This window comes from Colobus angolensis, unplaced genomic scaffold (assembly GCF_000951035.1).
Source record: "Colobus angolensis palliatus isolate OR3802 unplaced genomic scaffold, Cang.pa_1.0 Scaffold140, whole genome shotgun sequence".
Classification (NCBI taxonomy): Eukaryota; Metazoa; Chordata; class Mammalia; order Primates; family Cercopithecidae; genus Colobus; species Colobus angolensis.
Window position 1 is genome coordinate 7,536,968 of NW_012114489.1, and position 14,469 is coordinate 7,551,436.

Consider the following 14,469-nt stretch of genomic DNA (forward strand, 5'->3'; position numbering starts at 1 on the left):
ATAGCATAACTTCAGGTGGTCACTGAATAATTGTGTGAGACGTGGTGCATAGAGTCATTTTCATAGCTGGTTACTAAGTTGGAAGCACATGAGGACAAGATTCAGGACACTACCTATAATCATGAATCTACAACTCACTAGTCACGTAGGTTGGTGGAGTGTCCACAACCTGCAGCATATTAGTTTCCTCATGTATAAAATGGTGATGATAAAACGTGCTGTTCTTATTTCATAGGGTTTTTGCAAGGTTCACATGAAGTAAGGTAATATGAATGATATAAATTTGCAAAATGCAGAATTATATCCAAATGTGCATCATTTTTGTCACATAAAAATTGCATTCATACATTTCTTTTCTTTATAGTGCATTTCTTACAAGGTGGTTTCATGAGAAAAGTGGGGATAATAAGAACAACATTCAGAAGTTAAAAACATTACTCTCATATTCTTATTGAGAGATTCTTCTTGGTGACTTTTGTGTATGATCATACTTGTAAAACTTACATAGAAAAGCATAAAAAGGACATTAGCTGTATTAAATTAAACAGTTTTATTTGTTCACTGATCCACTTGAAATTAGTTTTCCCTGTACATGAAAAGTGTTTTGTGATAGTCACCTACATCTGATAATAATTCATTTCTTTAAGGTATCTGGCTATACTTGAGTTTCTATACAATCAATTTTGAAATTTGTTTTTCATCTATTACTTAATTTTTTCCTTTAATCACTACTGAAGTAGGTTTTCCAACCAGTAGTATTGAGACAAAGAAACTTAAAAATATAAAGTAAAGCAATCTACTCTGAATAGAAAATAGGATGCACTTCTAGTCTTTATTCTTCAGAGTAGAGAAGTCATCTTTAGTAAGCACTTCTTTCCCCTTTCTGGAAATGCTAGGATTCTAAACCACTACCTAGCATGAGACAATTGGAGCACAATATCATGGATACTGAACACTGGGCTTCGAATGGTAAAATAGCTTGTATAAGACTATTTTATGGAACCCAAAATAGAACTCTTTATCTCCTAAATGTTTTCCAGGGCAACTGTACTTTCCTAAACTTCATTTGTCCAAAAATATCTTCTTTTCTTTATATAAAAACAAACAATAATTAAGTGTTGATTTTCAAAAGGAAGATAGTTAAAGTTTTAATGAAAGTTTTCATTCCACTGATTATCATAAACACTTCTATCGTATGTAGCCTTACCTGAGACAATGATTTGGGCAAATAAATTATGAAACAGTTTTACTGGATGCGAAATTTTGGTTTAATGGAGAGCTACATGCCCTAGAATTAAGAACAGTATATACTAAAATGCATTTTAGGTATTAGCAACATGTCTATTGGGAAGATATATTTGTGTATAACATTGTTTTAAATGGTGTGACCCTCTAGCACATTTACTTTGGGGCCAAATTAAAGAGCAATTCTTAAAACCCAAAGTATATCCCTCAGTTAAAGCAACAAACATGGGTAGTATCTGAATGATAAGAAATCACTGTTTTTTATCTTAGTTTTCTGCACATCATTATCATATTCAATTTAATGAAAATATTATGGAAAAGACAATATTATTTGGTTTTTGTGGAATGTATTAAATTAGTGGAATTTGAAGTTTGTTATAATGTCACTTAAAAAAAAAAAAGAGGAATTCTATATGTAAAAAGGAAATTTCTGGCTGAAGGAAGTGGCTAAATGTGCAGGCAATATCGTGAGCTTTTATGGGCGATCCTTCCGTTTTTGAAAATGTATATCCTTAGCTAAGTGAAGTACTGGTTCAACAAAACAGATCACAGTGAAAGGAATTATAAACCTGTCCAGCACTTTTGGTATTTTCAACATCTTTTTGTTTTTCTTTGAGACAGAGTTTCACTCTTGTTGCCCAGGCTGGAGTGCAGTGGTGCAATCTCAGCTCACTGCAACCCGCCTCCCAGGTTCAAGAGATTCTCCTGCCTCAGCCTCCCGAGTAGCTGGGATTACAGGCCCATGCCACCACACCCAGCTAATTTTTGTATTTTTGGTAGACATCAGGTTTAACCACGTTGACCAGGCTGGTCTCAAAGTCCTGAAACATTTTCAATTTTTTTCTTTAAATTAAAGCACCATCTCTAACCTCTATCATTTATTAGTCTTACCCACACTGAAGTTCTTACTCCAAATGTCCTCCCTCTGAACTCTTATTCATGGTTTTCTCCCTCTGGAAGGTTTTTTTTTCTTCTCCTTTGTCACATCCCTGATTCTTACCCTTTCTTCAAGGCACAGCTAAAATGTTATCCTCTTGTTGAGGCACATAGTCCATGCGTCCACAGCACTTTTAGCATCTCTGTTGCAGCACTTACCTCATTGCATCATAACTATTTATTGACACTCCTGTATTTTCATAAGAACGTAAGCAACTTAGAGTCAAGGGCAATGTCTTTTATTTTTTAAATAAGCATTTGATTTTAGAACAGTTTTAGATTTACAGAAAAAATATAGTAGACATCCCATATAGCCTGTATTCAGTTCCCCCTGTTATTCACATCTAATATTAATATGGTATATTTGTTAGAGTTAATGAACTGATTTTGGCACATTATTATTCAGTAAAGTCCATAGTTTATTTAGATTTCTGTGCTTTTTACCTGATATCGTTGTTTCTGTTCCAGGATCCCATCCAGAATAGCACATAACATTTAGTTGTCATGTCTCCTTAAAATACTCTTGGTTGTGACTGTTTTACATGTTTTTTTTTTTGATGACCTTTACAATTTTGAGGAGCATTTTGTCAAATGTCCTATATTTGGGATTTTTCTGAGATTTTTTCATGATTAGACGAGATAGGTCCTTGGAAGAAAAACCACAGAGGTAAAATCACACCATGTCATATCAGCCTGACTTATCACTGTTGATGTTGATCTTGATCACCTGAGGTAGTGTTAGGAAGGTTTTTTTCACTGTAAAGTTACTCCCTTCCTCATTTTTATACTGTAGTTTTTAGAAGAAACTTACTATATGCCATCCATGCTAAAGGAGTGGGAGGTTATATTCCACCTCTTTGAGAGCAGAATGTCCACATAATTTGTTTGGTATTCTGCTACATGAGATATATGTCTATTCTCCCACATTTATCTACTTATTCAGTTGTTGCTCTATACCAGTTTGGACTTACGGTTAGTTGGTTATTTTATACTTTGCTTTATAATCCAAATTACCTTATTTATTTTGTTGCTCAAATTATTACAGTTTTGGTCATTAAGAGCTCTTTTAGTTGCCTCCTTTGTCCCTGCGACATACTCATATTGGGGTGTGTGTGTGTGTGTGTGTGTGTATGTTTGAGTACCGGCCAGTTTCTGGCCCTTTAAGATACTCTAAGCTCATCTTGTATATTTCCTGCCCCAGTCCCTAAATCAGATATATAGTTTTCAAAGATCCTATGTTGCTTTGATTGGAGAATTATACCAGAAATGAATGCCTTCATGTTGAAAGTACTCATTGCTACTGGGATATAGTTGCTTGGAAGCTTTTCTAATCGACAGAAAAAGGAAAAATACGTGTAGTAACACATACATATATACACATCACATATACACATATCTATAGATATTTATATGTGTAACCACCTGTGTTTATACTAAGTTAAACCTGAGTTCATACTGATGTTTCCAACTCTAATTTATTATCGTATGGATCATTTTAGCCTCTTTTCCTACCTTATGTGTAACCTCCCAATCCAGTAGTTAGAAAACTGGTTCTTACCATCTGCCATTCTTTTACTTAATTGTTCACTTCCAATATAAATGTATAGTGAGATCACAATTTTTTAACCTGTGCCCATGTGGGAAACAGCTTTATCAATTGGATTGTTTTGTGTTTATGTACAATTATTTTAGCATTTAGCCTTCCAGACTTCACTCATTTCCAAATTTGCTAAGGTCAACACCTTTCCCCTCACCTGCTTCAGTGAGGTTATCTCACATATTTGTAACATAGTTAGATTGTTTTATCATATTCTGTATTTCCCATGATCCTCAGACTTCCTGAATTATATTTAAAATTTGCATACATTAAGGTTCTCTCTTTGTGCTGTGAAGTTCTATGAGTTTAAACAAATGCATAGTGTCATGTATTCATAATTAAAAAGTAACAGAATAGTTTCACTGCCCTAAAAAAGACTCTATGCTTCATATGTTCAGCCCTTCTTTCTGCCTCCAGAATCCTTGGAAACTACTGATCTTTTCACCATAACTATAGTTTTGCTTTTTCCAGAATATCATATAATTGAAATCATACAGTTTTTGGCCTTTCCAGACTGGCTTCTTTCACTTAGCAATATGCATTTCCTTCACTCTTTTCTGTCTTCCTTCCTTTTAATTGAGCGTTTTATCTCTTCCATTTTTACATCAATTTTCCTTGTTTTTAGATATATATTTTAGTGAGAGCCCTGGATATTCCAATTTTAAACTCATCTCAGTCCACCTTCAAAAAACACTATGTCGTACAGGTACCTTATTACAGAGTGCTCCCAGTTCCTCTCCCCTATCCTTCATGACATTGCTCTCATTCATTTCACTTACCCATATTGTATAATCACCCAATATATTGTTACTGTTATTTTAAACGAAGTTATCTTTTACATCAATTTAGAATAAGAGAAATAAGATATTTTATTTTACCTTCATTTACTCCTTCTCTGGCACTCTTCTTTATGTAGATCCAAGTTTCTATCCCATACACTTTTCTTCTGCCTGAAAAACTTCCTTTGACATTTCTTGCGATGAAGGTCCAGTGGTGATGATGTCCCTTAGTTTTTGTTTTTCAGAGAATGCCTTTATTTCTTTTTCCCCTTTGAAAAATAATTTTGCTGGATATAGAATTTTTTTTTTTTTTTTTTGCTTTTGTTTTGTTTCATTTTGTTTGTTTTTGAGATGAAGTCTTGCTCTGTCGGCCAGGATGGAGTGCAGTGGCATGATCTCGGCTCACTGCAACCTCTGTCTCCTGAGTTCAAGCAATTCTCTTGTCTCACCCTCCTGAGTAGCTGGGATTACAGGCACGTGCTACCACGCCCAGCTAATTTTTGTATTCTTAGGAGAGACGGGGTTTCACCATGCTGTCCAGGATGTTCTTGATATCCTGACTTCGTGATCCACCCACCTCGGCCTCCCAATGTGCTGGGATTACAGGCGTGAGCCACCACACCCAGCCTGGATATAGAATTTTTGACTGGTACTTTTTTCCTTTTGTCACTTTCAATGTTCCATTCCACTCTTTTATTACCTGCATGATTTTTTTGATGAGATGTTCACTCTGATACTTATCTCTGTGCCTCTATAGATATGTTATTTTCTCTGTGTTCTTTCAAGATTGTCTGTTTTTTTTTTTCTGTAGATTGAATATGATATGCCTAGATATAGTGATTTTGTTATTTATCCTACTCAGAGTTTTTTGAGCTTCCTGGATTTCTAGTTTGATGTCTGTCAATTTTGAAAATTCCATAACCATTATTACTTCAGATATTTCTTCTGCTCCATTCTTTTTTTCTTCTGCTTTTGATATTCTGATTATACATGCATTATGCCTTTTGAAATTATCTCACAGTTCTTGGATGTTCTTTTCTGTTTTTATCATTTATTTTTCTCTTTGCATGTCAGTTGATAAAGTTCTACTGATGTATTTTCAAGCTCACACATTTTTTCCTGAACTGGTGTCCATGTACTGATGAGACCATCAAAGGGCTTCTTCATTTCTGTTACAATGTTTGTTTTTTAAAAAATCTAGCATTTCCTTTTGATTCTTTTTAGCATTGCCATCTCTTTTCTTATATTACCCGTCTGTTCTATCATGTGATCTATTTTGTCCCATTAGAGCACTTACTATATTAAACATAGTTATTTTAAATTCCCTGTATGATAATTTTAACATCTATGTCATATCTGAGTCTGGTTCTGATGATTGCTGATGCAATGTATTGCTTTAATGGCTTCTGGTCCAAGTAAGTAATAGTGATCTCAGCTGTGACTCTCTGGGATTTATTTACCTGCTCTTCAAATTTTGGGGTGGTGGTTTGCCCTGAAACCTCAGTTCTCAAAAGATTTTAGTTTTTAGGTTTTTTTTCCAGCTTTTTCTTAGTGTAGCAATGGAGTGACAGCTTCTGAGCTATTTACATGTAGAAGCTGAAACCAAAAATGGCAATGTCATTTTCAGTCTGGAGTTCCCAAACTCAATAAGAATCTAGCACAATGTCTCACCTATAGTTGTCACTCAGCAGATGTGCATTCTTGAGTGAATGAATTCACTGTGATTGACACAGTCCAATTTAAATTAGTTGCTTTTAAAATGTGTTTATAATTGGCAAAATAATACTCTTGACTCTTGAAAAGTAGAAAAAATCGTGGAGGAATAATACCCTCCATCCAGGTCTCACACTCTATTTTTATTAATATTTAGGTTGGTGCAAACATAATTGTGGTTTTAGCCATTACTTTGCGGATTTTTGCCATGGAAAACAATGGCAAAAGCTGCAATTACATTTGCATAAATCTAATACTACCGAGTTTTACATAAACCTTTTCATTTTCTACGTTATATTGCTGATTTGTATTGAGATTCAAGTCAAATAATATCACTTTTCTTATATTGTTAAGTCAAATGCCTACCTGTAGTTGAACTTTTAGGTATGAATACAGTGCTGACTATTCCCATAGAGGTGATTATGTTCATTTTTAACACATCATCCCAGTGTATGAAGAGAGGTTTTATTCTTGATTCTGTCTTACACTATAAGAACTTCTCGTTCTTGACAAAATTCATTACATTTTTTATTGGAAGATATGTCTGTTTTGAATGGAGACATTGTTTAAAATGTTATACGCAAAAGGCTCTGTATAAAGCTGTTTAATATGCTTTTATATTTTTTCTGGAATGTATTATTCACCTTTGTTTAGTTAGAGATTTTTATCCTAATAAAAAATACGGAATTCAGTACATATTTTTACTTACTTCTTTTAATAATAACATATATAACCAAAAAGTGTATAAAATGTAAACACGTAGCTGCTTAGCCTGCTATCAAAAGAACTCAACTAGGCAAAGAAGTAGAATACTATAGGCCCCACAGAAACCCCCATATGCCCTTCTGATTATAAACCCTTTCCTCTCCACTACTGGATAGGTACCTCATTATGTGACTTTGGGGGTATTTATTTTCTTGTGTTTTTAAAAGCTGTATTAGCTGATAGTATATGACAAAGTGATATAGCTACATTTTGCCTGGTTTTGAAACTTACAAATTAGGACCCCCATATTGTGTATTCTGTCTGGCTTCTTCAACTCCAAATTTTGTTTCAAATATGCATGTATGTTATTCCATTCATCTGCACTGTATGCATTATTTTTATGCTATGTTATTTCATTATATGAAAATCTCAGTGTGTTGATAGACATCAGGGCTTGTTTTAATTTTTTGCTTATGTAAGTAATTTTGTTGTTAACCATCTTATGTACGCACATATATACACACAAACACTTACATATTTCCTTGAACATATAAGCAAGCATTTCTGTAGGATTTTTACCTACGAAAGGATTTGTTTGTTAAACGTATGTATATTTTCAAATTTATTAACGATTGTTTAGGCTCATTTGGGTCATGGCCTGTCCTAACCGAATTGCCTAAAGGGAGGAGAGGTGAAGTACTCCAGAGAAAGTTGGAGGTGCCAAAATCAGTGAAAATTATTCTAAGGAACATAAAAAGCCATTTTCCACTACTTCTACACATTATGATTTCTTAAAGATTATAAAATGTAATTTGATATGCATAAAATTTTGTTTTGGACTGTGTAACAATCTTCTGTACTTCCATACTGTTAAATAAAAATGTGAAAATATTCACGTTTGTATTGATATACATTGCCATATCCTAGGGTTCCTTGCACTAAACTCTAACTCACATCCAGACTATACCCTAGCCTTCTGTCAGATATATGTGGGAATGTGGGTATAGGGAAAACATCATATGCAGAGGTGGTCCATAAGCAATCTAGTGATTCCAAAATAAATTAGATCAACTTGGCTCATCATAAATGCTGACTATGTAGACAAAAAATACAAATATTGGTAATGATACATATTTTTTGGATTTGTTGGGTCTAAGAAAAAAAGAAATATACACCATATAGGTATTTTTTAGATGTATTGATTACATTACATTATACTCACTTTTGCCCATTTAATGCTTATTTCCTCTTCGGGCCAAAATATTTTTCTATTATTTTTAAAAGAAGGATTTAAAACAAAGTAAGAACTATATTTCCATCATAAAGTTTGGAAATGAGTCAGATCAGTTGAAACACCATTTAATTTCTAAGGCCAGATCATAGAATTAAGTAATGGTAAGGGAATACCTTGTTAAAATGTTATGTCAGAAAAAATTTTCCCAAGTAAATGTGAGAGTCAGCAAGCAGAGTGAGGAAGTGAGGAAAGGAAAACTGACTTGAAAAGAAGCAAAATGAAAGAGATGATTGCTACAAGGATGTGATAGTTTAGGTAGCATTTTTATACTTTATATAACTTTTTAACAGTTGATACAGCAGAATATTTAAACTACTTCCCAATCAACCACGGACTGAATTTATGCTCTCAAAAGGTACATCTTCCTCCTCTTTTAATGGATGAGGAAGCTGAGGCAAAGAAAGGTTAAGTGGCTTTATCAGGGTCACAAAACATCATAGTGACAAATTTGGAAATAAAATTTAATTCCCTGAACTTCAGTCTATGATTTACTCCACTGGGTAATTAATAGCAAGGCACTGTAGTGTTCATATTAGCTCTGCTGATCGCTATGAGAGATTTATATTTTAAGTTCAACGGAAACACATTTAACTGAGACCTCTAATTCTTCTGCCATTGATGTAATTAAGCGGTGTATTTGTGGTCTAGCCTGGGGATGGAGTGATTGCTTCTTTTTTTTTTCCTATTTCTTTCAAAAAATTGTCTATTTTATTTCTCCTTTAAAAAAACTGTTTTTGTTAAATTACTTCATGGATTAAAGTGTGCTTTCACTGACTACAGCTTAACAATAATTGATGAAATTGATAAAAGGGGCAGATCTTTCCAGACTTTACTTTGTATGTTTGCTAACATTCCAGGATCCATACCCGCAAAAACCATCATGTATATTATTTTTGATGAATTGATACATATTACAGTTGTAGCTGTCTTATAAGTAAATATCTACCATATTTTTGTAACTCACCTATCATTTAGATTAATTCACACTTTTGAATTAAAGGAGAAAAATGATCATAAATATGGTGAAACTGGATTTAATCAACTTGGCTATCTAATGTTGATTTGGAGTTGAATCCCTAAAACAAAAGAGCTCTTTCATGAGTGATTACCAATAACTGTCCTGAAACAACTGACACTCATTGCCTTAATTTATTCTTTAATCTTAATATACTAAATAGGTTGTTCAAAAATGTATGAATCAAATAAACATTTATTGTTAAGGTGTAGTAAGTTTGAATAAAAACATGTGTTTACTCTTGAGCAGAAAACGTATACATTTTAGAACATATTCATAGCAAGGTTGGAATGTGCCATTTCTGTCCATGGGGAAAACAAGACCTCATAAACATGAATGATTTCTATTAATATAAGAAAAATTAAATATTAATAATTAGAATAGTTAACACCTACTGAGTATTTACCGTGTGCCAGTATCTGTTCTAAATTCTTATTTATAATGACTCATTTAATCCACATAACCTCAACTTACCCTTAAAAATGTTTGCAGTGCTCGCCAGGCGCAGTGGCTTAGGCCTGTAATCCCAGCACTTTGGGAGGCTGTGGCAGGCAGATCACAAGGTCAAGAGATCAAGACCATCCTGGTCAATGTGGTGAAACCCCGTCTCTACTAAAAATACAAAAATTAGGGGGATGTGGTAGTGCGTGCCTGTAGTCCCAGCTACTCAGGAGGATGAGGCAGGAGAATCGCTTGAAACTGGGAGGCAGAGGTTGCAGTGAGCCAAGATTGCGCCACTGCACTCTAGCCTGGGTAACAGAATGAGACTCCGTCTCAAAAAACAAAAAAAAACAAAAAACAAAAAAAAACAAATTATTTTCCAGTGCTTGCCAAGTACCTAATATTCTTATAGATTTCATAAATTGCACTTGAAAATAATTCATTATTTTATTTCCCACTTCATATGGACTTTTGAATTTAATAAAAGATGAACATCCATTTCTGGAAAATGTGGTCAATTAGACCTCCATTTGCGGCTCTGAAGCAGCGAGAAAAACTAGATGAAATAAGGCCGGGCGCGGTGGCTCAAGCCTGTAATCCCGGCACTTTGGGAGGCCGAGACGGGCGGATCACGAGGTCAGGAGATCGAGACCATCCTGGCTAATATGGTGAAACCCCGTCTCTACTAAAAAATACTAAAAAAAACTAGCCGGACGAGGTGGCGGGCGCCTGTAGTACCAGCTACTCAGGAGGCTGAGGCAGGAGAATGGCGTAAACCCGGGAGGCGGAGCTTGCAGTGAGCTGAGATCCGGCCACTGCACTCCAGCCTGAGCAACAGAGTGAGACTCCATCTCAAAAAAAAAAAAAGAAAAGAAAAACTAGATGAAATAAATAGAAATACCATTTTAAATGATTAGTTGAGCTTGCAAGAATGTTCTTAAAAAAATCTCTGGGTCTAATTTTTATTTAGCAATATTGAAGTACAAAAAAGTTACATAATTCAAATAATTTTATGAATATCAAATCACATTTTATAATCTTTAAGAAATCATAACGTTTAAAAGTAGTAGACATCTGCTGTTTATATTGCCTAGAATATGTTTCACTTTTTTTAACACCTCCAATTTCCTTTGGAGTACCACTGCTCTCTTTCCTTCAGTCCTTTTGGTTAGTAGACCCTTGGTCAAAAAAGTCTCCAATTTGCTGCTCAAGAAGAATTGATCAGTCTCCAGGAAGGGCTTCAACAGGGTCCTCCTGGTTCAAGACAGCATTTAAAAAATAAAAAGGGACCAGGCTCAGTGGTTCACACCTGTAATATGGGTGCTTTCGGAGGGTGAAGCAGGAGATTACTTGAGTTTGAGACCAGCCCGTGCTAGATTCAGGTACTAGAATCCATAAATACAGGCTAGAAATTAGCTATGCCTAAAATGATGGGTGACATTTTTAAAAATCTGAAACAATACCAGTATTTGTGATGCCTGTGTGAGAGCATAAATATTAAGAAAGGCAATTGGTCAGCAGCACTTTCTGCCCCAGTTGTATATGCATTTTGATTTGATTCAATTTTCTGGGCTGCCCTATTGCTGTTGTTGCCTGACATAGTTCATCAGCAAGAACTAGTCTTTAATTTTTTTGCTGATTTTCTTTGACAGCATTGAATTTCAAGTGTACTGAGAGTGTTTTCATTATAATAACCCTGCCAGTGTAATCCAACGAATTGCTTGCCTCTTAGAAATGACACAGTCATCCATTCTGTCCACCCCAGGTGTTAGAGCTGTATTAGTTCTAGATTTTCAGTTAAACTCATTTTTTTTTTTTAACTGCTAACCATATGGCAGGTACTGTACACAATTATTTATAGGCATTACTATCTGTATTTATCAAGGAGAAAATTCAAAGTACATTTTAGACACATATTTATACTTTTAAATACAAATCATTATCAATATTTCTAATGAAATTTCCTTCTTTATTTGCACTCTACTGCTTCAGATTTTCAAATTCTCTTAAATTCATTCTAACGAACTCAATTTTGAGAGTGAAAAAGCTGTTCAATAAATACTCCTTAATAGAATTATTGGTTTATGGCTGGCATGGTGGCTCACATCTGTAATCCCAGAACTTTGGGAGGCTGAAGTGGGTGGATCATCTGAGGTCAGGAGTTCAGGACCAGCCTGGCCAACATGGCAAAACCCTGTCTCCACTAAAAATACAAAAGTTAGCCAGGCATGGTAGTGTGCACCTGTATTCTTAGCTACTCGGGAGGCTGAGGCAGGAGAATTGCTTGAACCCGGGAGGCAGAGGTTGCCGTGAGCTGAGATCACACCACTGCACTCCAGCCTGGGCGACAGAACAAGACTCCATCAAAAAAAAAAAAAAAAAAATTCTTGTTTTAGTTAATTAGAGAAAAAGGTAAAACATCTACAACTGGGCTGTCCAATATAATAGCCACAAGCACCATGTTTCCACTGAGCAACTGAAATTTGGCTAGACTGGATTGAGATATTTTAAATGTAAAATATGTGCTAAATATTTCAAATGTAAAATATGTGCTGGATTTTAAAGACTTAGTATGACAAAAATAATGCAAAATATCTATTTAGCAATTTTTTATATTGGTATCATGTTTAAGTGATAATATTTTGTTAAATAAGATATACTACAAAATTGATTATACCTCTTTTCACTTTTGTAAATGTAGCTGCTAGAAAATTTTTAATTGTAGATGTAGTTCGGCTTGTATTTCTATTGCACAGAGCTGCTCTTGAAAGTGAAATGTGATCTCAGCCTGGAGAAGTGTAAGGGAAACACACAAGACCAAGCATCTAAGGGTTGTCTTAGTTCCATTGGTGGAGCTGCCATGCCTGGGCTCAATGACCGTAACTAAGTTATCTGTCTTCATTAAATGTTGTCTTAGTGTTGAGACTGTGAATAATCGTCACTCACAGTGCTTTGGTGAGGGGTAAATTAACGCAGATGCATCAAACCAGACTATAAAGGAATGTACAAATTGAAGCGGCTACTGCCGTGATTTGGTTTGATTTTTGAATCTTTACCTTGGTGATATGGTTTGGCTATGTCCCCACCCAAATCTCATCTTAAATTGTAGCTCCCATAATTCCCACATCTTGTGGGATGGACCCTGTTAGAGGTAATTGAATCATGGGGGCCTGTCTTTCCCATGCTGTTCTCGGGATAGTGAATAAGTCTTATGAGATCTGATGGGTTTATAAAAGGGGAGTTCCGCTGCACGCGCTCTCTTGCCTGCTGCCATGAAAGACACCCCTTTGCTCTTCCTTCATCTTCTGCCATGATTTCCCAGCCATGTGGAACTGTGTGTGTATTAAACCTCTTTCCTTTATAAATTACTCAGTCTCAGATACTTCTTTATTAGCAGCATGAGAACAGACTAATATACTTGGTTTGTTTCAGTTAATGTAATTTTAATATTTATAATCTTAATCTAGTCTGTCAAATGTCACTGATTATCATCAATACAATTATTGACTAACATTCATTGACCACTAAGTAATGGTTTCTATGTGTGGAGAAAACTCAGAATATCTTATTTGTGTGCAAGCTACTAACAAATGCAGTTCAATGTCTTTAATTGGGGTAAATAATGAATATGTGCATTTCTACCTTTGATATGATTATATATATTTATATGTATATACATGCATACATACATATGTATGTGTGTGTATATATATGTGTGTGTGTGTGTGCGCGCCCCTATATTAATATATGTCTTATTGACTCTTAAAATCACTTATTTGCATCCAAGAAATCAGGGGAACATTTTTCTGTAGTTTTTTTTTTTTTTGCAACAATATTATTTTCTGTTTTACAAAACTGATTTCCTTTTTGTGGTTAGCATTCCAAAGACCCATTTGAGCATGATTCCTCTCATATGAGGTACCTAGAATAGGCAAATTCATGGAGACAGTAAGTAGAATAGAGATTATTAAGGGTTGGGGAACAGGGAAATGGGAAGTTATTGTTCAGTAGTTAGAGAATCAGTTTGGGATGATAAAAAAAAAGATCAAGTGATGGATAAAGGCGATGGTAGCACAACATTGTAAATGTATTTAATGCCATTTAATTGTACACTTAAAATTGGTTAAAATGGTAACTTTTATCTTATATATCTTACCACACACAAAAAAAGGTCCATTTGAAAATAAATGGTTGTTCTTAATAGTTTAGAGAGTATTTTTAAAATTATTTGTCGAGTGTGATGGCTTGCACCTGTAAAGCCAGCACTTTGGGAGGCTGAGGTGAGAGGACCACTTGAGCCCAGGAGTTTAAAATCAGCCAGGGCAACATGGTGAAACCCTATCTCGACAAAAAAAAAATACAAAGAATTAGCTGGGCATAGTGGTGCACGTCTGTAGTTCCTGCTACTTGAGAGGCTGAGGTGGAAGAATCGCCTGAGCCCAAGAGGTCCAGGCTGTGGGAAAGAAACCCTCACTCAAAAAAGAAAAATATCATATCAAAGATTTTTTTGTAAAGATCATCTTTTCTCTACTTCATGTTGGCTCTCTACTTTGACAGGCATTGATTTTTCTGTAAAACTTATGAAGCTCAAACCATTATGTCGGCACTTTATATTAACTGCTTTTAGTTTTGACATCAGCAAAATTGACTGAAAACTCAATATTGCACCTATTTCAGTACAGAGTCTCTGGTGTGGAAGGATTAGCAAGATAAGCTAAAGAAACTTCTTTTTTTTTTTTTTTTT

The 14,469-nt window shown here is 34.8% G+C and overlaps 1 protein-coding gene across 1 annotated transcript in view; it reads left to right on the forward strand.

Moving 5' to 3' along the window:
* IL1RAPL1 (interleukin 1 receptor accessory protein-like 1) overlaps window positions 1-14,469 on the forward strand; it is a 1,423,595-nt gene that overhangs the window by 840,709 nt on the left and 568,417 nt on the right. The window lies entirely within an intron of this gene.